Source organism: Mesocricetus auratus, unplaced genomic scaffold (assembly GCF_017639785.1).
Source record: "Mesocricetus auratus isolate SY011 unplaced genomic scaffold, BCM_Maur_2.0 Super-Scaffold_100031, whole genome shotgun sequence".
In the NCBI taxonomy this organism is placed as follows: Eukaryota; Metazoa; Chordata; class Mammalia; order Rodentia; family Cricetidae; genus Mesocricetus; species Mesocricetus auratus.
The window spans coordinates 4131472-4156853 of NW_024429212.1; the positions used below are offsets into that span (position 1 = coordinate 4131472).

The following is a 25382-nucleotide window of genomic DNA, read 5'->3' on the forward strand; positions in this document are numbered from 1 at the left end:
CATGAATACATATGTGGAGGAAATTTGTGATGTTCTGATGTCCTGTGGGTGTGCATGTGTGGAGTCCATGCACACATGTGGAGGACAGAAACTGATAGGTGTCCTTTCTTTCCAGCTTTATTTCAAGACACTCACAACCTGGGAGCTTGCTGTTTAAACTTCATAGATTAATCAGTGAACTCCAAGGATCTACCTAACTCCTCCTCCTGTCCCCACAACACTGGATTTATAGATCTATGCTGCCACACCCAGATTATCCTTGGTGCTGGGGACACAAATAGAGTTCCTCTTGCTTGGGCAGCAGGTGCTTCATCCCACCATCCATCTCCCCAGGCCGCAGGCTTCCTGTTCTGCAGAATTCCGACAGCACGTTGTCCTGCCCTCAGCCTGGACACCCAGAGCTACTCCAGAACTGCCAGTACCTGCTGCATTCCTTAATCCTCTCATATGTGACCACAAATGCTCAAGACTGGTATTCTGTATGTATAACCTACAAATCCACTAACTTATAACTAAAAGAAACCCACCCCACCCACCATGTCAGTAATTCCAAATATCATGAGTTCATACAAACTCATGAGATTCCAGGATTCTGCTGCACTCTTCAATTTCCTTCCTACCTGATATGTTCTTGAAGTTTAGAAGTTCCATCTCTGGACTGAGTTACTCTTTCTTTCTCGGTGTTTTCTCTGGGGCTGTTCTGTTTGCCTCACACTTCTCATTTTAAATTCTGATGCTTCACTTTGCATAGTTCTGTTACTATGCTGAGTTTCCCATTCGTTTGTTGAGAGCACACTCAGTTTCTCTTCACTGAGCGTAAGTGCAATGACTTCTTTAAATCCATGTCATCAGCTCAACATCTGGACTGTTCCAAGTGGATTTTGGCTTATTTCTTTTCTATTGAAAATCTACTCCATTTTCTTAGTTCTTTATATGTCAGGTCATTTGGGATTACACCTTAGAAATTGAGCAGGGTGAGCTATGAGGACCCTTCTCCTCTTTTCCTGTATGTTGACACATTCTTTACTTGGCTCAGACTGGCTACCCTCTTCAGATTGTCTATTGCTGATCTGATCTGAGCTTTTCCTAGGTATGATTTTCATCTCAATCCCTGATGTTAGGAAATCTTGGAATCTACAATATCACCCTACATACACATCTTATATTTATATTTTTTCTGCTCTCACAATCTTTCCATTTTCTCTTCTGCAGAATTTCCTAAGCTTTGGGAGGGATGGTACAGAAATCCCAGAAGGCAGATCCTTCTGGCAAACTGAGGCTTAGCCTCACATTCGGTGATGGAGCCAGTATCCCTATCTCCAACACAGTCATTTCAAAGGCAAAGAAACTGAATCCTAAACTCCTGAAGATGTGTCCCATATGTCCAAGGGTCATCAGCAGAATCAAAACTAGACTCAGGGCTTCTATCCTGGTTGACATTCTGAGTCCCAGATGTTACCTTCACAAAATAAAGCACCATACATAGTCAAAAGATACCAGTAAGTGTACCAGTCCAGATTTATCAAAGAGACTGGGTTTGTGATGATGAACTTCTCCCAAACAGAACTAGGGTGCTGAGGTTTGGTGGTAAATTCTGCCAGATGATTAGAGGAAAGTTAATACTAAGCAGACAGAAACCCTTCCAGAAAATGTTACCCAGAAGCATAAGGATGTGAACCAGGATGGAGAAGATCTGACTCAGGAAAACATGACTCTCTGAGCACTTCTGCATGACAATCATTCACAGTAAAACAAAATGCCACACAGTCCCGTCAATAAGCCTGCAGTGAACCCTGACAGACCACAACAGTTGTGTGTTATTAAAGCCATCCTAATGTCACCTATCCAGTGGCACCAATCTAAAGAGGAAGACCCTGCTTTCCTGCTAGGATGGATACTATCTCAGGAGCTTTCATCCTGCCATTGAGCAAGTACACACAAGCCTAAGGAATAGAGTGGAAGGTAATATACAGAAGTAGTAAAAAGCAAAAACAAAGAAAAAAGCAGATGGATGCTTTGATGCATTGATGGATTCAAACTATGCCATCATAAAACCATGAGAAAGAGTGTAAGAACTAAGAAATGTTCTTAGTTTTTAACCCTCCCCCTGCACAGCACCCCTTAAAGGGGTAGGAATTTCCAAAGCTTCCTGAACAGACTGCCCTATATAGACAGACACAGGGATTCTGAAACATATGTCTTGGAAGGGTGAGTCCCTCCAAACACCTGGAATGTATAAAACAATTGATGACATCAGAGGCTGGTGGGCTAATCCCATCTGGTCTTAGTACACTCTCTACTGCCACACTCAGGGAGTGATACACTGCCTGACCTCCCAGGTGCTTGACAATCCACCTTTCCCAATTCCCCACTCTGTGAAACCCTTTGTGCCTGAGAAATCCAGAAATTGCCTTGTGACCTTGGCTGTAGAGATGTAGCTAATAATCAACAGTGTTTGGAGGAAGGTTAACACGGAATCACTCGACACAGTCAGCCCCTACACAGTAGATTTTCATGTCAGGATTTGATCGGGCAGGCAATGACAATGGGTGAAAAGAACGTCGTTAGAGGGACAAATAAGAACTGCAGTGAGCATGGTCCATGCTAGGAGGTGGCCATGCACACACCTACCCTAGAACATGCAGACCACACACCTACCTTAGAACATGCAGACACAGACCTTAGGCACTGAAGCTGATGGAGATTAGGGAAGCTGCAAAGAGCACCACTGCCACAGGGTTAGCTCTAGGTGCTCTGAGTTACTGCTCATCACCAAAACACCTTTTAAAATTCTGGTGGGACTTCTGAGAGATGCCAGTGTCGTAAAAATGAAAATGTGAAATACTACCCCAGCACAAACAATGGAACATGCTGACATTTTGAAAATTGTGCTCACTGCCATGAGCTGGTAGTTCTCACGCTGAGGATGTGATTTCATTTTACACTTTTCCCACAAAGGATGCCCACATCTTTCTCAAGGAACACAGTACTTTCCCTCCATCTTAACTAAGTTTTATTTTCAAACTATATGGATAATAGGGTGACTATAAACACATAGGATAAATTGGGGCAAATATAAATATGGGCTAGGAAAATCATAGCATTGTATCAATACTCCCAGTATATTGGACAACAAGTAAAAAATTGGAGTTACATTGAAGCTCAACTGTTGGCAAAAGATGACCCTGCTTAATTATCAGCTTGATTGGACTGGCATGCATTTTAGACTTCAGTAAAGAATACATTTAGGTGAGCCTCAGGGCATGGTTCCAGAGAATACTGGCTAAGGGGTGAAGGGTGTTTCTCACCATGGACAGCACCACTGTAGAGACCAGGGGTAGAATGGAATAGAAGAGAGGGAAGGAGAAAGCTCAAGGTCACAAGTCTCACCCTATCCCATTCCATCATGACCTTCTTGGCATGTGTGGTGTTTTGTTTTTTTTTTTTTTTGAGGGACAAATGTGTATTTGCATTTCTGAGTCTGTCTTATTACTCTTGAATGATAATCTGCAGTTGTGTCTATTTTCCTGCAGATGTTATAATGCCAGTCTTCTTTATAGATGAACAAAATTCCGTTTCATGTAGGTTCCACACTTTGGTTATCTAGTCTTCTGGTGATGGATATCTAGGCTGGTCCATAGCTTGGCTAATGTGGACAGCACTGTAAGTACACATGGATGTGCTGACTTAGGATTCTTTAGAAGTGTGTCCAGGAGTGCAACAGCTGGGTCAGGCTTTAGTTTTAGCGGTTTTATTTATTTATTCATTTTTATTTATTTATTTACTTATTTTTGTTTTTCGAGACAGGGTTTCTCTGTATTGCTTTGGAGCCTGTCCTGGAACTTGCTCTGTAGACCAGGCTGACATCAGATTCACAGAGATCTGCTTGTTTCTGCCACCCGAGTGCTGGGGTTAAAATCATGTGCCACCAATGCTCAGCTTGCTGTTTTATTTATATTTTTTTTTAATTTTATTTTCCAGTTTAAATTTAGATAAGAATCAAGGTTGCTTCACAAGTCAGTTCCAGGTCCCTCTCCCATTCCCTCCCTTCCTCCCATGCCCTCCCCCCCCGTTATCCCCTCATTTCTCCAGGGAGGGTGAGGCCCTCCATGGGGGTGTCCATAGTGTGTCATTTCATATAGGGCAGGGCCTAGACCCTTTCCCAAGAGTTCAGGGTGAGAGTGCACCTCACATTGTTCTATTGGAGTCCAAAGTCTGTGTGTATACTTGGGATGGGTACTGATCTGCTGCCCAAGGCTCAATAGATTCCCTAGGCCTCTTCACTGACACCCAGATTCAGGGGGTCTTGATCAGTCCCATGCTGGCTTCCCAGGCTAATGCCTGGGATTCAAGAGTTAACCTTTGTCAGGTCAGCTGTTTCTGGGGTTAAACCAGCCCAGTCTTAATCCCTTTGATCATCAGTCCTCCCTCTCTGTTACTGGCTTTCTTGAGTTCAGCTCAGTACTTAACCAAGGGAGTCTGCCTCTTCTTCGATCAGCCACTAAATAAAGTTTCTGTTTCCCAGACTCTCTGGCCATAGGATTGTAGGCTGGCACTCCCCAGATCTATGTCTAAAATCCATATATGAGAGAGTACATGCCATGTTTCTCTTTTTGTGACTGGGTTACCTCACTCAGGATGGTTTCTTCTAGTGTCATCCATTTGCCTGCGAATCTCATGATTCCATTATTTTTTTCTGCTGAATAGTACTCCATTGTGTAGATGTACCACATTTTCTCTATCCACTCTTCAGGTGAGGGACATCTAGGTTGCTTCCACGTTCTGGCAATTACAAATAAAGCTGCTATGAACATAGTGGAACAGACATCTTTGTTGTATGAATGGGCATCTTTTGGATATATGCCTAAGAGTGGAGTTGCTGGGTCTTGTGGTAGGTTTATTCCCATTTTTCTGAGGAATCTCCACACTGATTTCCAAAGTGGCTGAACCAGTTGGCACTCCCACCAGCAATGTAGGAGTGTCCCCTTTCACCACATCCTCTCCAGCATAAATTGTCATTGGTGTTTTTGATTTTAGCCATTCTGACAGGAGTGAGATGGTATCTCAGAGTTGCTTTGATTTGCATTTCCCAGATGGCTAAGGATGTTGAGCACTTTCTCAAGTGCCTCTCAGCCATTTTAGACTCCTCTATTGAAAACTCTCTATTTAGTTCTGCAGCCCACTTTTGAATAGGGTCCTTTGGTGTTTTGGAGACTTGCTTCTTGAGTTCTTTGTAAATTTTGGAGATCAACCCTCTGTCAGATGTGGGATTAGTGAATATTTTTTCCCATTCTGTGGGCTGCCTTTTTGTCTTGCTGACTGTGTCCTTTGCCTTACAGAAGCTTCTCAGTTTCAGTAGGTCCCATTTATTAATTGTTGATCTTACTGCCTGTGCTACTGGTGTTATGTTCAGGAAGCTGTCTCCTGTACCAATTCGTTCAAGGGTACCACCCACTTTCTCTTCTAAGAGGTTCAGTGTGGCTGGATTTATGTTGAGGTCTTTGATCCATTTGGACTTAAGTTTTGTGCATGGCGATAGACATGGATCGATCTGCATTCTTCTACATGCCAGTCTCCAATTATGCCAGCACCATTTGTTGAAGATACTTTCTTTATTCCATTGTATATTTTTAGCTTCTTTGTCAAAGATCAGATGTTCGTACGTGTGTGGGTTAATACCCGGGTTTTCAATTCGATTCCATTGGTCTACCTGTCTATTTTTGTGCCAATACCAAGCTGTTTTCAGGACTATAGCTCTATAATAGAGCTTGAGGTCAGGGATGGTGATGCCTCCGGACGTTGCCTTGTTGAACAGGGTTGTTTTGGCTATCCTGGGTCTTTTGTTTTTCCATACAAAATTGATTATTGTTCTTTCAAGGTCTGTGAAGAACTGTGCTGGGATTTTAATGGGGATTGCATTGAATCTGTAGATTGCTTTTGGCAGGATTGCCATTTTTACTACATTGATCCTACCTATCCAAGAGCATGGGAGATCTTTCCATTTTCTGAGGGCTTCTTTAATTTCTTTCTTTAAAGATTCAAAGTTCTTACGATACAGGTCTTTCACTTGTTTGGTTAGTGTTACCCCCAAGGTATTTTATGTTGTTTGTGGCAATTGTAAAGGGTGATGTTTCTCTGATTTCTCTTTCAGCCCTTTTATCATCTGTATATAGTAGGGCTACTGATTTTCTTGAGTTGATCTTGTAGCCTGCCACTTTGCTGAAGGTGTTAATCAGCTGTAAGAGTTCCCTGGTAGAGTTCTTTGGGTCATTGATGTAAACTATCATATCGTCTGCAAACAGTGAAAGTTTGACCTCTTCCTTCCCAATTTGTATCCCCTTGATCCCCCTTTGTTGTCGTATGGCAATAGCTAGAACTTCAAGTACCATGTTGAAAAGGTATGGAGAGAGTGGACAGCCTTGTTTTATTCCTGATTTTAGAGGAATTGCGTTGAGTTTCTGTCCATTTAGTTTGATGTTGGCTGTTGGTTTACTGTATATAGCTTTTATTATGTTTAAGTATGTCCCTGTTATCCCAGATCTCTCTAAGACCTTTATCATGAAGGGGTGTTGGATTTTGTCAAAGGCTTTTTCAGCATCTAGTGAGATGATCATGTGATTTTTGTTTTTCAGCTTGTTTATATGGTGGATTACGTTGATGGATTTTCGTATGTTGAACCATCCCTGCATCCCTGGGATGAAACCTACTTGATCATGGTGAATGATTGTTTTGATGTGTTCTTGGATCCGATTTGCCAGTATTTTATTGAGTATTTTTGCATCAATGTTCATGAGGGATATTGGTCTGAAGTTCTCTTTCTTAGTTGTATCTTTGTGTGGCTTGGGGATCAAGGTTATTGAATCCTCATAGAAAGAGTTTGGCAAAGACCCTTCTGCTTCTATTGTGTGGAACACTTTGAGAAGAATTGGTATAAGCTGTTCTTTGAATTTCTGGTAGAATTCTGCACTGAGGCCATCTGGACCTGGGCTTTTTTTGGTTGGGAGACTTTTGATGACAGCTTCTATTTCCATAGGGGTTATAGGTCTATTTAAATTGCTTATCTGTTCTTGATTTAGTTTTGGCAATTGATAGCTGTCCAGGAAGTCATCCATTTCCTTTAAATTTTCGAATTTTGTGGAGTACAGGTTTTCAAAGTATGACCTAATGATTCTCTGGATTTCCTCAGAGTCTGTTGTTATGTCCCCCTTTTCATTTCTAATTTTGTTAATTTGCGTGTTCACTCTCTGCTGTTTGGTAAGTTTGGACAAAGGTTTGTCTATCTTGTTGATTTTCTCAAAGAACCAACTCTTCGTTGCGTTGATTCTTTGTATTGTTTTCCTGGTTTCTACTTTATTGATTTCAGCCCTCAATTTGATTATTTCCTGGCGTCTACTCCTCCTGGGGGAGTGTGCTTCTCTGTGTTCTAGAGCTTTCAGCTGTGATGTTAATTCTCTGGTATAACTGTTCTCCTGTTTCTTCATGTGACCATTTAGCGCTATGAACTTCCCCCGTAGCACTGCTTTCAAAGTGTCCCATAGGTTTGGGTATGTTGTGTCTTCATTCTCATTGAATTCGAGGAAGTCTTTAATTTCTTTTTTATTTCCTCTTTGACCCAGGGATGGTGCAGTTGAGCATTATTCAATTTCCATGAGTTTGTAGGTTTTCTGCAATTTGTGTTGTTGTTGAATTCTAATTTTAAAGCATGGTGGTCTGATAAGATGCATGGAGTTATTCCAATTTTTTTGTAGCTGCTGAGGTTTGATATGTTGCCAAGTATGTGGATTTTTGAGAAGGTTCCATGTGGTGGTGAGAAGAAGGTATATTCTTTTTTATGTGGATGAAATGTTCTATAGATATCTGTTAATCCCAGTTGGGTCATTACTTCTATTAGCCCTTTTGCTTCTTTGTTGAGTTTCTGTTTGGTATTCCTGTCTAGTGGTGAGAGTGGTGTGTTGAAATCTCCCACTATAACTGTGTGGGGCTTTAGATGAGATTTAAGTTCTAATAATGTTTTTTTTAACGAATGGGGATGCCTTTGTATTTGGGGCATAGATGTTCAGAATAGACACTTCCTCTTGGTGGGTTTCACCTGTGATGAGTATGTAATGACCTCCTTCATCTCTTTTGATTGATTTTATTTTAAAGTCTAGTTTGTTAGATATTAGGATTGCTACCCCGGCTTGTTTCTTGGGTCCATTCGATTAAAAAATTTTTTCCCAACCTTTAATTCTCAGGTAATGTCTGTCTTTAAAGGTGAGGTGTGTTTCCTGTATGCAGCAGAAGGAAGGGTTCTGTCTTCAAATCCAATCTGCTAGTCTGTGTCTTTTTATGGGTGAGTTAAGGCCATTAATATTGAGGGATATTAATGACCAATGATTGCTCATCCTTCTTCGATTTGCGATGGTTGTTGTTGGTGGAATTATGTGTGGAATTTCACCCCTTTGTTCTTTTGGCTGTTGGTAGAGAGAGATTCTCTAATGCTTATGTTTTTCTGGTTGTAGTTAGCTTCCTTGGGTTGGAGTTTTCCTTCCAAAATTTTCTGTAGGGCTGGGTTAGTGGACACATATTGCTTGAATCTAGTTTTGTCATGGAATATCTTGTTTTCTCCGTCTATAGTGATTGAGAGCTTTGCCGGGTATAGTAGTCTGGGCTGGCATCCGTGGTCTCTTCGTGTAGGTAGAATATCTATCCAGGACCTTCTGGCTTTCAGCGTTTCCATGGAGAAATCAGGTGTAATTCTGATAGGTCTGCCTTTATATGTTACTTGACCTTTTTCCTTAGCTGCTCTTAATATTCTTTCTTTATTCTGTATGTTTGGGGTCTTGATTATTATGTGGCGAGGGTATTTTTTTTGTGGTCCACTCTATTTGGTGTTCTGTAGGCTTCTTGTACCTTCATTGGCATGTCTTTCTTAAGGTTGGGAAAGTTTTCTTCTATGATTTTGTTGAATATGCCTTCTGCCCCTTTGAGGTGGATTTCTTCTCCTTCTTCTATACCTATTATTCTTAGGTTTGGTCTTTTCATGGTGTCCCATATTTCCTGGATGTTTTGTGTTAAGGATTTGTTGGATTTAAGGTTTTCTTTGGTTGATAAATCCATTTCTCCTAGCGTATCTTCAACACTTGAGATTCTCTCTTCCATCTCTTCTATTCTGTTGGTAATGCTTGTATTGGTAGTGCCTGTCTGTTTGTCCAGCTTTTCTATATTCTGCCTTTCTTCAGATTGTGTTTTTTTAATGACTCTATTTCAGTTTTCAACCCTTGCAGTGTTTGCATTGCTTCTTGCAATTTTCTGTTTATCTGTTCGTCCATTTGTTGCCTTTTATGAATTTTTTGGTTTGTTCTTTCTTCCATTTCTTGCATTTTTTGGTTTGTTTTTTGTTCCATTTCTCGCATTTTGTGCTTTGTTTCTTCTTCCATTTCCTGCCTTTTTTGGTTTGTTTCTTCTTCCATTTTTTTCATTTTTTGCTTTGTTTTTTCTACCATTTCTTGCATTTTTTTCTTTGTTTCTTCTTCCATTTCCTGCCTTTTTTGGTATGATTCTTCTTCCAATTCTTGCATTTTTTGCTTTGTTTTTTCTTCCATTTCTTTGAGGGATTTTCCAATATCCTCTTTTAGGGCCTCTATCATTTTCATGAAAGTGCTTTTAAGGTCGTTCTCTTCTGCTTCGTCCGCATTGGAATGTTGGGGTCTTGCTGGTGTGGAGTCTCTAGAATCTGGCGGTGTCATATTTGTTTTTCTGTTGCTGACTGTGTTTTTGTATTGTCTCTTTCCCATCTCTTCTTCTAGTGGGTGCAGAAAGAGCCCCTTACTGGTCTGGGGACCAGAGTTCCCTTTTGGTGGGTGCTAGCAAGTCCAATAATCTGGTGGTTCTTCTATTCCTTGTCCAAATGCTGGTCCCGTGGGTGGAGAAGAAGAACAGGAATCTGGGGCGCTTATCCTCTTACCTGGTCCCCTGGACCCTATGCTGGGTCCTGTTGTACCTGATCTGGAACAGCTACTCCCCTGGTCTCCCTGGGTCCTCTGGTTTCCTGGTCTCGTTGGTGGGAGAGAAGACCTGGGGTCTGGGTGCTTGGCTCCCGCCGGGATTGGGAGCTCTGTGCAGGTCCCAGGCGATCTGCAGGCACTGGAGCACAGGCTGGGAAGCCGGCCTGTTTACCTGATGCTGCTGGAAGAACCGCGGCTTCCCTGGACTCCCAGCCTCCTCTCCTTTCCTGGTCTCGTTGGTGTGAGCAAAGATCCGGAGTCTGGGGTGCTTGGCTCCCGCCGGGATTGGGAGCTCTGTGCAGGTCCCAGGCGATCTGCAGGCACTGGAGCACAGGCCGGGAAGCCGGCCTGTTTACCTGATGCTGCTGGAAGAACCGCCACTTCCCTGGACTCCCAGCCTCCTCTCCTTTCCTGGTCCTGTGTGGTGTTTTGAATGAGAAATGTTCCCCATAATCTTTGATGCTTGGACACTTGGTCCCAGTTGATGACACTGTGTGGTGAGGTTTAGGTGCCATGGCCTTCTGAAAGAAGCATGTCACTGGAGTTGGTCTTTGAGAATTAAGAGTCTCACTCTACCTCTAGTTGGCTGTCTCCGCTTCCTATTTGTTGCTCAAGATGTGAGCTTCAGCAACTGTACCTGTCACCATGCCTGCCATGTGCTGCTATGGTGTTTCTGCCATGACGGACTCTTGCTTTGTGGAACCATAAGCCAACATAAGTTCTTTTACTTGTTACCTTGGTCATGGTGTGTTTATTACCACAACACAAAGGGGACTGATACACTGTGACATCCCCAAACCTCCCACAGTGTGATTGGAAATAAGTCTGTTCTTCCATAATTTGTTTCTGTCACCTTTACCAGTTAATTGTGATGGGGAATTACATAAGAAGTGTAGCCAACTGGGATGCTCTCAGACGCCTATATTGAGGGTCTTCTCTTATTCATTTTTATCAGAGGTCAGAGTCCAAAGCTCCAGATCCCTGGAGTACAGGTTCAAAGAAATCAGCAGAAGTCATACTGTTAGCATAGCATGATGTGGAAACTAGCTCAAAGCAGTAAAAATCCAAGACTTCTAGAAACACTATCAGAGGTTCCTACCTGCATCCCAGGGCCAGGGGAGCTGACAGAGGACATTGCTACAAAGCAGCTTTTTGAGTAATGTGCAGGATCTGTGCAGCCAAGACTTCGAGGCAAACCCTTCCTCATAGACACACACAGTGTGCTCATATGCAAATGTTAGGAGGAGGCAAAACGAGTCACTCTCTTGGCAACAAATAGCAAACCCAAAGCATGATGGCATAAGGTTTGAAAGCAAAGGGGCTTAACTACAAAAGCACAAGGATTGAATCCAGGAAGATAATTAAAAGACAAGGAGTGTGGGGATTCATGAAACCTGGGAGAAGAAAACTCGTCCACTTGGACTCACATCAACTCATGATGGGATAAATACAACAAAGAGCAAAACACAACAGGCTTGCCTGGAGATGTAAGTCCGGCAAAGTTCTAGCCTTGCATGCACACAGGGGCCTGGGTTCAATCCTAAGTGTGGAAACAGAAAACAACGGACATTTGTAAACCTTTATTTAAACAAAGAGAGGAAGAGAAAGAACACAAATAACAAACACAAAGGAAATAAAGAACCCAAGCATGGAAAAGCTATGATCCAAGAGAAGTGCCGAACTCTATGTTTCAAATTAATGAGACCTATGGTTGTAGTTAAATGGATCATTGATGAGTGACAGTAAGACACAACTCAGGATTAAGGGACAATTAATTATATGCATTTATAGCAGGTGATCATTCACCTGAAATCCCCTTGTTTTGTCTTGTTTTGTTTGTTTGTTTGTATTATAATAGCCTTTGTTTTTTGGAATACATCTTTTAGAAATGTGTACTTTACCATAACAATCCATGCATCTTAAGTTCAGCATTTTCTTCCTGTCTCTATATCCCTACTATATCGCTTTCTAAATTCAGCCAACTTGAATTTGGTCCTAGAGATACTGATTTAGGAACAAGATCTCACTATATGATTGTATAAGTGAATGTTGTGTTGGGAAGACTTGTGAGAGGGCTAGCTCATTTCACTGACGATCCCCATTACTTTATGCCTATTCATTCCAGCTAATTGCATATGTAAGGCTGTTTAGGGAGTCTGGAATTAATGAGGTTTCAGGTAAGGCCTGTCAGCCATCTTTAATTTCCCTGTATTGAATACATATTTTGATAATGCCACTGTTGGTTTTACATGAAAATACAGTGGTGGACATTTGAAACTTCTAGATTACACAGAATATATAATGGCTCAGTGTAGGAGGAAGGCACATTCAAAATGCATTAGTGTTGGAGGCTTCTAGAGGTCTGTAATTTTCCCTTGGGCATCTCCCAGGCTACAGAATGGAACAACAGGTCATAATGCTTTGTTGAATGTCCCTGCTTACCCATGCTATCACAAACCACAAAGTGCCATGTCAGCATAACTTGTGTATCAGGTCTGATCCTTTATGATTTCATAATGATAAACATGTCCAGAAATAATTTACCTTGCTGTAGGCACAAACCCAATTTCTTAGGTGAATGGCAGTGCCCAGTAGATGCTTGACAACAGTCAACAAGTATCTTGTCTGATTATCCCCTGGAGTGAAACACATGGCAAATACCTAACAATTGAGATGTAATTTTATTTTCTAATCACATTAGTTTTTGGGAGTACGTGGAAAGAGAAAACATTCTGAGGGAAATGACTTCATCATTTCAAGCACTTACCACAAGTCAAGGTGGAGGAATCCCCATCCAGGAGGCATGAAATGAGAATCTGAAAGCACATGGCTATCTAGGCTCAAAGCCTGCTTTCCCTTGGGAATAGCCTATTAGAACACTTTCCATTTATTTGTATTTGTTCATTAAAATGGGGTTGGTCATCTTGTGCATGTGTGTTTGTCTATATGTATCACATATGTGACTAGTGCTTGCAGAGGCCAGAAGAGGGTCTTTGATCCCTAGAAACTGGAGTTGCAGATGGTTGTGAGCCGCTGTGTGGACAGTAGGAGATTAATACATATTCTCCAGAAGAGTAGGAAGTGTTCCTAACCACTGAGCCATCTCTCCAGTCCTATTTGCTCATGTTTGAATCACTCTTTCTAGTCTCTTTTGTCTAGTCTCTTTGAAAACATGAAATTTTTCTACAGTTTTGACTTCCTAATGTCTTCAGAGAGATGGTGAAGGGTGCACACTGTCCTGCAGAGGATCCATGTTCGGTACCCAGCACTGGCATCAGGGTTCTCACAACTGTCTGCAGCTCCAGCTCTAGACAATCTAACACCCTTCCTGAACGCACTGAGCACATGCACTAACGTGCACACACCCACACATAAAATCATGCATAAACATCATTTAAAAAGTACCCAAAGCAAATTTCTAAAATAGTATTATTTTAAATATCCCAAGAGTTGAGTAGTATATTTTAAGATACTATCCTGTGGTTTTACTTTACCAATTTTATTGTATAAAATCTTAGGACCAAACATCAAACAGCTCGGTAAAAATTGAATATAACTTAACCGAAACTTGTGACCCCAGTGTTATAAATCCTTTCTGGCATGGGCATCTCTCTGTTTTGTACAGCAATGAAAGATGAGAAGGCAGCCTGGTGTGGTAGTGAGAACTAGTATTCCAGCACTTAGGGGGCAGCTGGGCAAGGGAGAGTTTGAGGTCACCCTATTGAGGTCCTTTCTCAAAGAAAAGGAAAGCAAGAAAAAAAAAAAGAAAAACAAACAGGACAAAGTAGAGCCACAGAATTTCTATCTGGCTTCCCCATGACTGCCTCCTCACCAGCTCCTGTGTCCACCCCTAGTGTAGTGAGGGGCCACTGAAGATGAGGCGGGACCCATTTAGGTATCCAGTACTCATTTGCCCTTTGTAAACAAACAGGAAGGTTTGAGAACTCAGAGTTCTACGGCAGTGATGGCCGAGGAGTTACTTTATGAGATAATGAGAACAGAGTCCTCGGCTTAAAATCCATCTGCCCAGGAGCCAAGTTATTGCATCATAAAACAGGGTAAAGATTCTATAACCACTTAATTAGCAAGAAAGACATTTATTGCTCCTTTTACTGGAATTTCATTAGACAATTCCTCGGTGAACATCTCTAAAAATGAGTCTGACTAGGCTGGGTCGGTATGCTTATAACCTAACTGAGATCTAGTGATTATGGGGTAGCATGGAATCAGGCTGTTATGTAAAAGGTGACTGAGCAAATTACTTCAGATAAATAACTCTGGTGACATCAACTGTCAGAGCATCATGAGAAACAGGCAGCGCTCGTAATGCTAGGCTCAGAACACTTTGGAGGATCCCTAAATCTGAAGTTGACCCAATGATGGCTAATCTTGGTCATCACATGAGAAGAAGGTACTTTGACTCTCACATCTATTGGACATTTTCTTGATTCTAGTTGAACTGATGTAGCCCAGCCCACTGTGGGAGGAACCACCCTTATGAAGGTTTCCTGGGCTCTTCAAGAAAACTAGCAATTAGGTGATATCAAACAAACCAGTGAATGGCATTACTCTGTGGTTTCTGCTTCAAACTCCTGCTTTGAGTTCCTGCCTTTGCTTCCCTTCATGATAGGCTGTATTCTGTAAGACAAAATACTTCCCTCGCCAAGAGGCTTTTAATTGGGATGTTTATCACAGCAACATAAAAGCAAACAAAAAGAGCATCCTTCCCTTCTAATGGAATGATAGCTCTGTAGACTGCCAAGAAAGTACACAGGAATTCTCAGCAGCCTCAAACAGGTAGCAGACATGGGATCCCTTGTACTCATCACATGGGGGGGAAATGTAAGGAGCAGGTGACTTGAGCACTTACATTGGTGGGGGACGTTTTGGAGAAGGAAGTTACATGGAGAACTCCACTGCGGTGTCAAGAAGATGCCACTGTCCCAACCTCTGGCCACAGTTTGATGAAATGCCAGGGGTCTTTCTCAAGTCACCTGCTCAACCAACCACAGAGACTAATCCTGAAGGATGGAATGGGTTATGTAAGAGATCATCCGATTCTACTCAGTTTTATAAGGTCAGCTTGTGTTTATCTGGCTCTTCCAGATTGAATGTGACTTTTCTGTCTTAAATCAGGTGGCTGCTCTCATCATCATCAGTCCCTGGTAAGACCAGGCCCTGAGCATCCCTTCTCAGAGGGGAGAGCACAGGGTTTCACACAGCTCACAGAAATCAGGAGCTTTGGTGAGATCATTGTGAGGTCTTTCTTTCATCCCAGGAGATCGTGTAAGAGTTGGAAGTTACCCCAGGATTAGGACTTTTCAGTGGCTGCCTACCCATGCATTACCCAGGGGACTTCTTGATAGTTCAGCTGCCTTTAGTATACCCTGCATACTAAACTCCATGTTCTAGCAAACATTACACTTACATATATACTATTAATAAAGGCAATATTTAAAACATATAAACATGTCTCCCTCATAGACTCTTGTTTTTGTCCTAACTTGAGACCTACTTATTACTCCAATGAATAGTCTTTAAATATTTATTTGTATTATTTTTAAATTATGTGCACACATGGGTTTGTGTGTACATACACTTATTACAAGTGCCCACAGTGGTCAGAAGGGGGCATCAGGATGCTTGGAGCTGGTCCAGGAAGCTGTGAGTGAGTTCCTATATATGGGTTCTTGGCTACAGCAGCATGAACTCTAACTGCCCATCTCTTCAGATCTTCCTTTGGATGTTTAAAGTTGGACGACTGGCCCACATCACCATCAGGGAGTTTCTCTGAGATGCAAACCATGTACCATGTCATCTTCCAAAGTGTGCCTTCTGGAAAGCCCCTGTTTATCCCCATAAACTCAGGTTTGTATCAACCCAATCCCACCTCTGCTTCTCATCGAAGTTGAATTTAGTCTGTGAATCGATTTCAGAAGCATCATCTCCTCATGGAATCAAACCTTCCTGCCCAGAGTATAGCACATGTCTTCATTCAGTCTGCCATGTTGACTCTTGATTTTATATAAGTGTTGTGAATTTCCCTATTAAAATTTCTCAGAGTTATCAGATTTCCTTTCCACCGCAAATCCATTTCCACTATTTTGCGTTTATGATTACAAATTCGAGCCATTGTCACTGTATAGAAGTTCTTATTTCGTTTTCATATTAACTATGGTCTTCAGTAAACGAGTTAAGTAACTTTTTTATTTCTGACTTCAGTCTTTGGTTGCTATTATACATTCTAGGTAATCATTTATTTGTAAAAAGAGGTTTTGTTCTCTCTCTATTCTTACCCTGTGGGAGGCAGGCAGGACCAGGGACATCTTGATTTGTTCCCCTTGGTGTCACTTCAGACTCACAGTAAAGCAAACTCATTCTCTGCCTCTAGGCAGAACCTCAGGAAGTGTCTATACCTTAAGCATAAAGGAACCTAGAGAATTTCTAATTGAGAAACTTTGTGCACAATGGCGGTGCCTTTTCTCAGGAACCTTCACATGGTTTTTGTTTATTTCCAGCCCTGCTCCCTGCTACTGGCTGCCCCTACTCCTCCATCATTCTACTGACACATTTGGTGAGATGCCTGCACTCTCGACCTCTCTCATTTGAAGATGAATTTCTGCCAGGTGCCTCTGTGGAATTTATCCCCCATGAATGTCACTAGCCTTTCCTGAAATGGTGGTGATGCATTTCCTGCGATACAGGCTTAAATTACTACTGTGACTTCCAGACAGCCCACTACTCTAGGGGGACCAGGCCTCTTTCCTGTGAAGGATCCAGGGTAACATCAGCCTGGGGCTGTCCTGTGTAGATCAGCACAGCCTAGGGAAACAATGAAGCCATTAATGTCATCAACACCTTGCCCTAGGGAAACTGACATCAACATGGTAAAAGCAAGCTGGTATAGCCATTGTGGAGATTAGTTTAAAGGTTGCTCAAAAAACTAAAAATAGAACTACAATTCATGAAAGAAGTACGTGGAACCAGCCTAGATGCTCATCACCAGATGTTAAGTTTTAAATCTCAGATATCTGCACCAGTTTCTGTCATACTCACGCACTTACCATTCAGTGTTAGGGAGGGGCAGCTATAACTCTGAGGAGACTCAAGAACGGGACCCCTTTTCCTCAACTAAACATCTTGAAAGCACTGTAGATTGTCATTCAAATCACATTATTCTAGTTTCTTCCAAAAAAAGAAAGACAAATTAAAGAAAAAGGAAGGAAGTGAGAAAAAAAAGGAAGGAAGGAAGGAAGGAAGTAGAGAGAGAGAGAGGAAGGAAAGAAAGAAAGGTGGAAGGAAGAATGAAAGGAAGGAAGGAAGAAAGAAAGCAAGCATAGGAGACAGACATAAGATGTTGGCCAATGATGAAAGTTGGTAATTTCAGGTGTCCTGGGGAAGGGAGAAGCTAAGCCTGGGGCACCACATGTCCGCTGATGGAAAAATCAGGGAATTGTGAGCTAGAGTAGTGTCCCTGACCAGTGCCTCATTGACCTCCAATAACACTTAAAGATTTAGAAAATCAAGAGACCCATGGCATGGCTTTCCTACAAGTCCATCAACCACTGCAATCCTAGAAAACAAATCAACTACTGAAAATTTGAATCCTCTAATGCACCAGGCAACTCAATATCCTTCAGGAACACTAAAGCTACAGGAAATCTTTCCCTAATGTTTTGACATTGCTATATAGGTTATCATTCGGTAGTCAGATAAACAAATTTAACTCTGTGTTTTATTCGATTGTTGTTTCTTGGTTCAAGAAACAAAACCGAGACAGACAAAATTGAAGCAAGGCATTGTGAAGTGTTCATTGTGTTTTGCCATCTAAATGTGTACATGTGAAAGAAGCAGACATCTTCAGACAAGCTATCTTTATCATGATACAACCCTATTATTTCAAGCAAATGCACTTATAAATTAAAAAAAGAAAAGAAAAACACCCATGAAACAAAGAGGGAAGGAAAAGGGAGCATCCTAAGACATCCCAGGACTGATGGCAGTGTTCCTTACCCTCACAGAAATGGGCTCAACAAATACTGATTACTCCTAAACATCAAACTTACGTATTTCCACAGTATGCTAAATACTTTGATCAGTCTTAATAGACCATTTTCAATTGAACCACTGAAGTGAATTTTTCCTCTGGCTTGAAGTATTGTTCAGATCTCCATATGAAGATCTTTTCCTTCCCATACATCAATCCTTAGACAGGTGTCAAGGTATGGTGGTTCCATTGTTTTTCCATATATTTTTTAAATTCATTTTACATACCAAGCACAGTTCCCCCCTTCACTCCTCTCCCTCATCCCACCTCCCCACAACCCACCCCCATATACTCCTCAGAAAGTGTAAGCACCAGACAGGTCCAGTCCAAGAGAGGGAGGAGGGATTAATATGAACATGTCGGGTATAGATCATGATGGGGAAACCCACAGACACAGGTGGCCTGAATTTGTAGGAGCCAACTATTGCTTTAAAAGGAGTTTCATTTGGTTTCCAGCATGACTTCAGAAGACTTCAAATCCCAGCACTTAGGAGGCAGAGACAGGCAGGTCTCTTTGAGTTCAAGGCCATTCTGGTCTACAAACCGAGTTCCAGGACAGGCTCCAATGTTACAAAGAAACTCTGTCTCAAAACAAAACAAAACAAAACAAAACAAAAAAGACTTTTACACACTTGGCTTGGAATGCCTGAGTTACTGCATTTACAAAAATTCTGTTTGTCAAACTCACCACCAGCAAGTACACCATCAATAACTTATCAACCAAATGAGATCATCTGCTAAGCAGCATGATGTCAAGGGATAGAGGTGTCCTCAGCAATAAAGCTTTTTTTCCCTTTGTCCTAGTCCCTTCATTTGCACATAAGTGCTCTGTAAACTGATCTTGCAAAAGTATCTTTGTACTTGGAGTATTAGCCAAATGATGAAGAGGGAGAGATCAGATATGAAATGCAGGAAAATTTCATCAAAGTTCTACACCATTCATCATGTCTCTGCCAGCACTTTTATTCCGAAGTGCACTTGCAACTGATACAATGGGCGCATATAATCAGCATCAGTTTGTCGGGGGTATCTGCAAATGCTTATCGATTGTTTGAGACGTTTGAGACCCTGCACTGTCTCTCAATCACAGCATCTCCGCAGGTGCATCTCAACTGGCCTCAGACTGCAATAACACTAACTTCTCCAACAGAGACAGGTGAGGACAACTTACATATTGAAAGCTTGGAACTGTATGGATTAAAGAGATCTGTTACATCTCAGCAGAATCATCTGTGTCTTTCTGGTAGTTCACCTTTCTCTTTTGTCAATTGAGATGTCATGAAGATTTGAATTCTCTTTACATCTTCGTAAAATGGTGGATGTCTTGTGAAAGTGCTAGTATAAAAAAGAGTACATCCTCATTTCTTTTCAAAATAATGCTTGGAGCATTTGCTGGGGCAAAAAGGCAAGAGAAGAAAATTAAAGAATACAAATGGGGGAAAAGGTTGAATTATTCCTATTTTGAGATACAATATTTTACATAAGGGATCTTAAATATTCCCTAAAGAACTTCCAGAAACAATCAACAATTTCAGCAGAGTGGCAGGATACGAAATCAACTTAGATAAATCAGTAGTTATTCTATATAACAACAAACATCCTGAGAAAGAGATACAGCACACACTTGAATTTATAATGGAGTCAAAGAAAATATCTTGGGGCAAACCTAGCCAAGGATATGAAATGCCTCTACAATTAAATCTTTAAATCTCCGAAGACAGTGGTTGATAAAAACACTAAAATAATGGAGAGGTCTTCCATAATTATAGGCTGGTAGAATTAATATTGTGAAAATGACCATTCCATAAAAAGTCACTTATAGATTCAACACACTCCCAACCAAAATCCCTACAACATTCTTCACAGAAATAGAAAAACATTTCCAAACTTCTCATGGAGTAACAATAGACTAAGAATAGTCAAAGAAATCCTGAGCAAAAAGAAGAATGCTGGATAGATTGTCATTCCAGATATCAATATGCATTATAGAGCCATAGTAACAAAATCAGTATGGTGCTGGGAAAACATTGACTCATAGATGAAACAAACTGGAAGATCGAAACATGATCATATCCCAGAATCACTGCAGTGACCATGCAAGATGGAAGACTCCGTTCAATGACATATGATCTACTGGTACCTTCCTCATCAATATGAAGCCACAGGGAGTAGCATCCACATTAAGAGGAAATCCAAAGTCCATCTGTCACTTAACATGCTCTAAACCTTGAGCTCTTCCCTTTTCAACAGAAATCTTCAAGTATCTATAGCTCAGACAGGCAGTGTTTTCCCCACTACAATAAGAGAATAGAGTTTTATGTATGACATTCAACAATCACCAGTGGCGATCAAAACCAAAGCAATGCCACTGCCTACCTCAACCTACAAATCTTGGTCCTAGTAACTTGACTGGGAGTAGAGTAGCCAGGAAGGTAATATAGAAAGGACAGGCACACAGACAAACATACAGAAAACCTGTGGTCAGGTGGGAAACCTTAATTTTTTTTATTATATATGAAATAGAGGGAAGGTTTTTAGACAGTCTTCATAGGAGGTCTTTATAGGCAAGCAGTCTTAGGCTGTAAACATCTAGATGGAGGGAGCTATGGTTATTAATTTTTGCATACACTAACAACATTCGCACTTGGACCAGAAGAAGGTTTTGTCAATTCCTACACACTTGTAAGGGAAAGGCTTTGGTAACGTCTCATGGATCTGACGTATTGGTCCCTGACATGGCTATGCCCATGTCAACAGTACACATTCATTCAGGGCTTTCTCAGCCTCCTACAATTTCTAACTAATTCCAAGACTTGGTTATTTGTGAATTTTATTTCCAAACAAAATAAGTTTGCCATCTCAGATTACAAACTAAATGCCATCTATTCTGTATCTGCTTGCTTGCATTAGTCAATGGTTTCATTGTTGATGTCAGCAAAATATCTCAATTACAACCCAAGAAAATTTATTATTCTCTGAAAATGTATTCAACTGAAGAAAATCAATTTCTCTATATGCAAAATTCAAGCTGATCATTCTCATATAGGTGTAAGAATTATAATAATTCCTGTAGTATGAGCATTTTTTCTAAATAAAATTATTAGGTGTGCTGCAATTGAAGCCATCAGCATTTTTCTCCATTGAAGCATGCCACAATTAACTACATAACTCTTGTGAATGTCATTCAAGTTACTGTTGAATATTCTTTCTACAGTATCTCTGCTAAAAAACATGTGACTTGAGTCACTGTAAATGAAGCTTACTACTCAGATTAATGTAACCTGCAATTGAGAGTGGGAAACTGGAGTCACATTAAAGTCAAGCTTCTGGAAGGAAGGCAGGTGCTCCAGGAGTGTCTACAATCCCCCAGGATCTCCAGCTAACAACAGCCAGAGATGCTGACTAGCTCCTAAGCCTTGCTGGGGAATACATGACTCGACAGAAATTGTGAAATAAAACAATCTGACCTGGATTGTGGAGTTGATAGGCTCTGAAATCTGTGAAGGGACACACCTCTGGTTGAGTCTGTGAAAGCATTTCCAGGAAGGAATAACTGAAGAGAAAGACCCTTCCTCCAGAGGGCAGCACCTTCAGGCAGTGGCCAGATAGCAAAATCCATGGGGGAAACAAGGCTTCTTGCCTGCCTGTTTAACTACTTGCTTGTTAGTGAATCTAAACCCTTATTGTTGCTGCTGTTACTGCCACCACCAGCCTTCATTAAAATCAGAATCCAACTTCTTCAGCCTTCCAATGCAGAATGAAAACCATTAATCCTTCCCAAGAATCTTCTAGACCTTTAGCACCAGAGTGAGACAGCTGAGTTCTTGGCACATTCAGGATGAAGACAGCCATTGCATTATCCAGTCCTTATCATGTGTGCCAGTCTAACAATGCCCTTTATCATACATACAAACTCAATTGGTTCTGTTCCTGTAGAGAGAATCCTGACTGATGTAGATAGACATTTGCATGAAGTTAATGATCAGGAGAAAGTACAGTATGATACTGTGACCCATGTCCACAGTGTGTTGACCACATTAGTCTGATTAGCATATGCTCACTACAAATGTTGATCACCAGGAATATTCAAATGCAAGAAACTATTCTAGATACAGAGCCTACCTTCTGCCTTCCTAGATCTCTAATACATCAGCTTTGTTTACTCTGAGTATGAGTTATAGTTCTATCCTTTGTGTACAAGGAGCCCAAGTGGGCAAAAAGAAAGCCCTGTGTACTGTTTCCTGCTGGTCTGATCAACAGAGATCTGGAGTTCTCTCCAAAGCAGGTCATGATAAAAAAAGTCACAAAATAGTCAGCATTAGCTCCACCTAGAAAGCTCTCTTCTGCTCTGGCTTGATGTTCAAGCAGGCTACTACTGTGTCATGTATCACAGAGAAAGCTGACCCACCATGATTCTTGCTACCCTGTGCACCAGGAGGGAACAGCAGCACATTGGGAAAACCCAATAGGGCAAACCAGAAACCACAATAGGAATTAATGAAGACAATGGCCAGGAGCCTTCCTTATACACACATTCAATGTTAGTTCTGGCACAGTTTTCTCCACACATTAGCATTCTTCTCCCCATCTGGCAATGCCTGTTTGTTTTGCCCTTTATCTGGAAATAACCATAGATTCTCAAGAAGTTATATAGAGAAATAGTCAAGGTAGTTCTGGATTGCTCAGAGAGCCTCCTTGCTTTTAATGTTTTGCATAGATGCTGAGCAAGATCAAAGCCAGAAAATCAATAGAGAACAAGCCCTGTGACTTGATTACACCAGACACACATGCACTAATGTTGTGTGTTAGACTACGTATGTGTAGCTTTAGGTTATAGGACAGCATTCCTTGTTCTTAATTATTGAGGAAAAAGTGTTCAGGCTTTCACAGGAAGCAAGTATTCAATTTGACTTTTTTGACAAATATCTGCTTCAACCGATATGATTACCAGATTTGTTTTAAGATCGTTGTAGGGTTAATCGCATAGAATCGGTTTCAGAACTGAAGGAGTGTATGCCAGTCTCTGATTCCCTATTTGCTGTGGCCCGAGGTGTTGGCTGCAAGGTTCAACCCTCTGAGGATGAATGTGACTTTCCTCACTCATCCCACCTCTCTCTTCAAAAGAAAGTGCAGAAGTTAACTGTTTACTCTTGGTTGACTGTTTGGTAGCATCAGTCACAAAACTACCCACGCCCACTCATTTCTTTATCAAATTTCAATTTGCAAGTGTAATTTCTTTGATTAAAGAATTGTTCCATTTATCGCTTTGATCTTGGGTCATTTTCTTCACAGTTTTTGAAATCTTTAACCATCACCTCTAGGTTTCCCAGCTTGCAGCTGATCCTTTGGATACATATGAATCCACCTGGACCAAAAGACTGTTTAAAAATATGATGTTTGATGTACTGTTGTTTAGGGTTTCCCACCATTTATCATCCTGACATTCTGACTCACTCCATTATGCGTGGAAAGCTCACACTGCCAGTGTCATTCTTTAATGCCTCACCTCCTGCGCAGCCTGTATCCGAGAATGTGGCGAGGGTGTTGGGGTTGATGACACAGAGACCAGTCGGTTGCATTAAGAAAACTTTATGCTCCCCAAATCGGCTTAGGAGAACTTCCCAAGAAAAACGCTTCCCTTCAGAAAAACTTCTGCCATCCATACACGCACAAATCTCCAACAGACCTCTCCTTCCTCCTGGCTGGTGGTTAAAATCTCTGATACCAGAATCGGAAAACATCAGGGAGCAGAAAAAAGTAGCTAGCCATCGGAAGATCAAAGTCAGGGTGTTTCAGTGAGCCAGCCCTTATCGGATGGCTATCGGGAGCTTATGGCACTGAATTGTTTTCAGTAAACATGTTTTCAGTAAACATTGTCTCACAGCTGCCTGCTCCCAGGCTGATGGAGAAGTGGGTTTCCAGTCAGGGTCTGTGATCCCCACACTTTAATATCTGACAGGATTCCTTTGCAGCTAGGACAATCTACATTGCTCAGCATTTCTGGGTGCTCAGAAAAAGCAGTTCTTTCTGCAGGGCCAGGCCTGGGGGTGGGGGTCTGGTTTTACAAGTGCCTTTCTGTTCTGGTTTCTTGCTGGTTTCAGGTCCAGTAATCCCATAACCTGCCTTGTCCAACCACAAGAATATTTCCCTTTCTCATTTCAATGTAACTATTTTGTTTCATGGTTTGAATCTCTGCCATTTGGCACAAATGCACTGCAGAACTTTCCTGGTGGAATTATGGCTGTCCTGTGAATGTGACTTTCCTCACTCTATGGAGCTGGATCTACCCCCACACCCTTTTTCTTATCAGTAGAGCAAAGCCTACTTTCCATTACAATGTCCACCACATCTGATTGTCCCTGTACTCCTGTGTCTGCAGTGAGCTCCCTGTACCTAGATTTGCTGCTGCTTTTTGCCTTTGCATTCACTCTGAAATCTCTGCCTTTGGTGTACTTATGTCATATTCATTTGAAGGATTTTATTATAGGACTTTTTCCCACCCTGTTTATTTCTTTCCTATTTCTTCTTGGTTCTCATTTTTCTCTTATTGATTTTTCTTTGTGTGGAAATTCTATAGTAATGCAGTCTGCATTCATGTCTGTGATACATTTCTAGTGAGATCTTACGAAAATATGAAGTATTCAGATTAATGTTATGACATTCAGATGCCCAGCACCATTTATTGAGAAGCCATCTCATTCTCCATTAAGTTTTTCTCACTCCTTCATGAGCATTCAATGGACTGTATTTATTGTATCTACTTTGGCATCTCTAATCTATTCCATGGCTTTTTTGTGTATGTTTTTACAGATGGCTCAGAATTATCACTATGGACTTACAGCACATTGAAGCTTGGCAATGACAGTCCTTAAGCGTCTTCTGCTGTCACTGCCCCCTCCTCCCCCCTTCTCCCCCTCCCCCCTCCTCTCAATCTTTTCTTCCTCCCCACCTTCTTCTATACTGTGATGACTGTTGTGAGCCTTGGCCTTTCCTGTGGCTGCTTTCATATCCATCTGTCAACAACCATAGTTCAGTCTGCTGAGAGGCTTTGGGTTAGTCTACACATTTCAGAAGAAATGGGGTCTTGATGGCATTGAGTCTGCTATCCACGAACAAAGACTACCCCCGCTCCTAGTTGCTTGGATCCAGAGCCCTTTTGCAGACTTCTATCTGTCACATTCTTTTCTGAGACCTTGCACAGCTACTCTGGCCTGCTCTGGCTTCTGGTACCTAGATAGAACATTCTTCCCTGGAAGTCTGTCATTGTTGGTGACATCCTACAGGGAAGAGAACCCCCCTATGCTTGAGTCTCTTTAGGCATTGGCTGGAAGGTCAGAAACAATAGACTT

General features: G+C 41.5%; 2 long non-coding RNA genes across 3 annotated transcripts in view; one reads left to right on the plus strand and one right to left on the minus strand.

Moving 5' to 3' along the window:
* Positions 1–16630, plus strand: part of LOC121135161 — a 37010-nt gene extending 20380 nt beyond the window's left edge. Inside the window, exon 4 of one of the 2 annotated variants that reach the window (XR_005872368.1) lies at positions 16505–16630. This is a non-coding gene — a long non-coding RNA (uncharacterized LOC121135161). Of the gene's footprint in view, positions 1–333; positions 469–16504 lie in introns of those variants that run through there. The other variant, XR_005872369.1, reaches the window with a different exon arrangement.
* LOC110343254 overlaps positions 1–25382 on the minus strand; it is a 447219-nt gene that overhangs the window by 258069 nt on the left and 163768 nt on the right. The gene's annotated exons all lie outside the window — the stretch shown is intronic.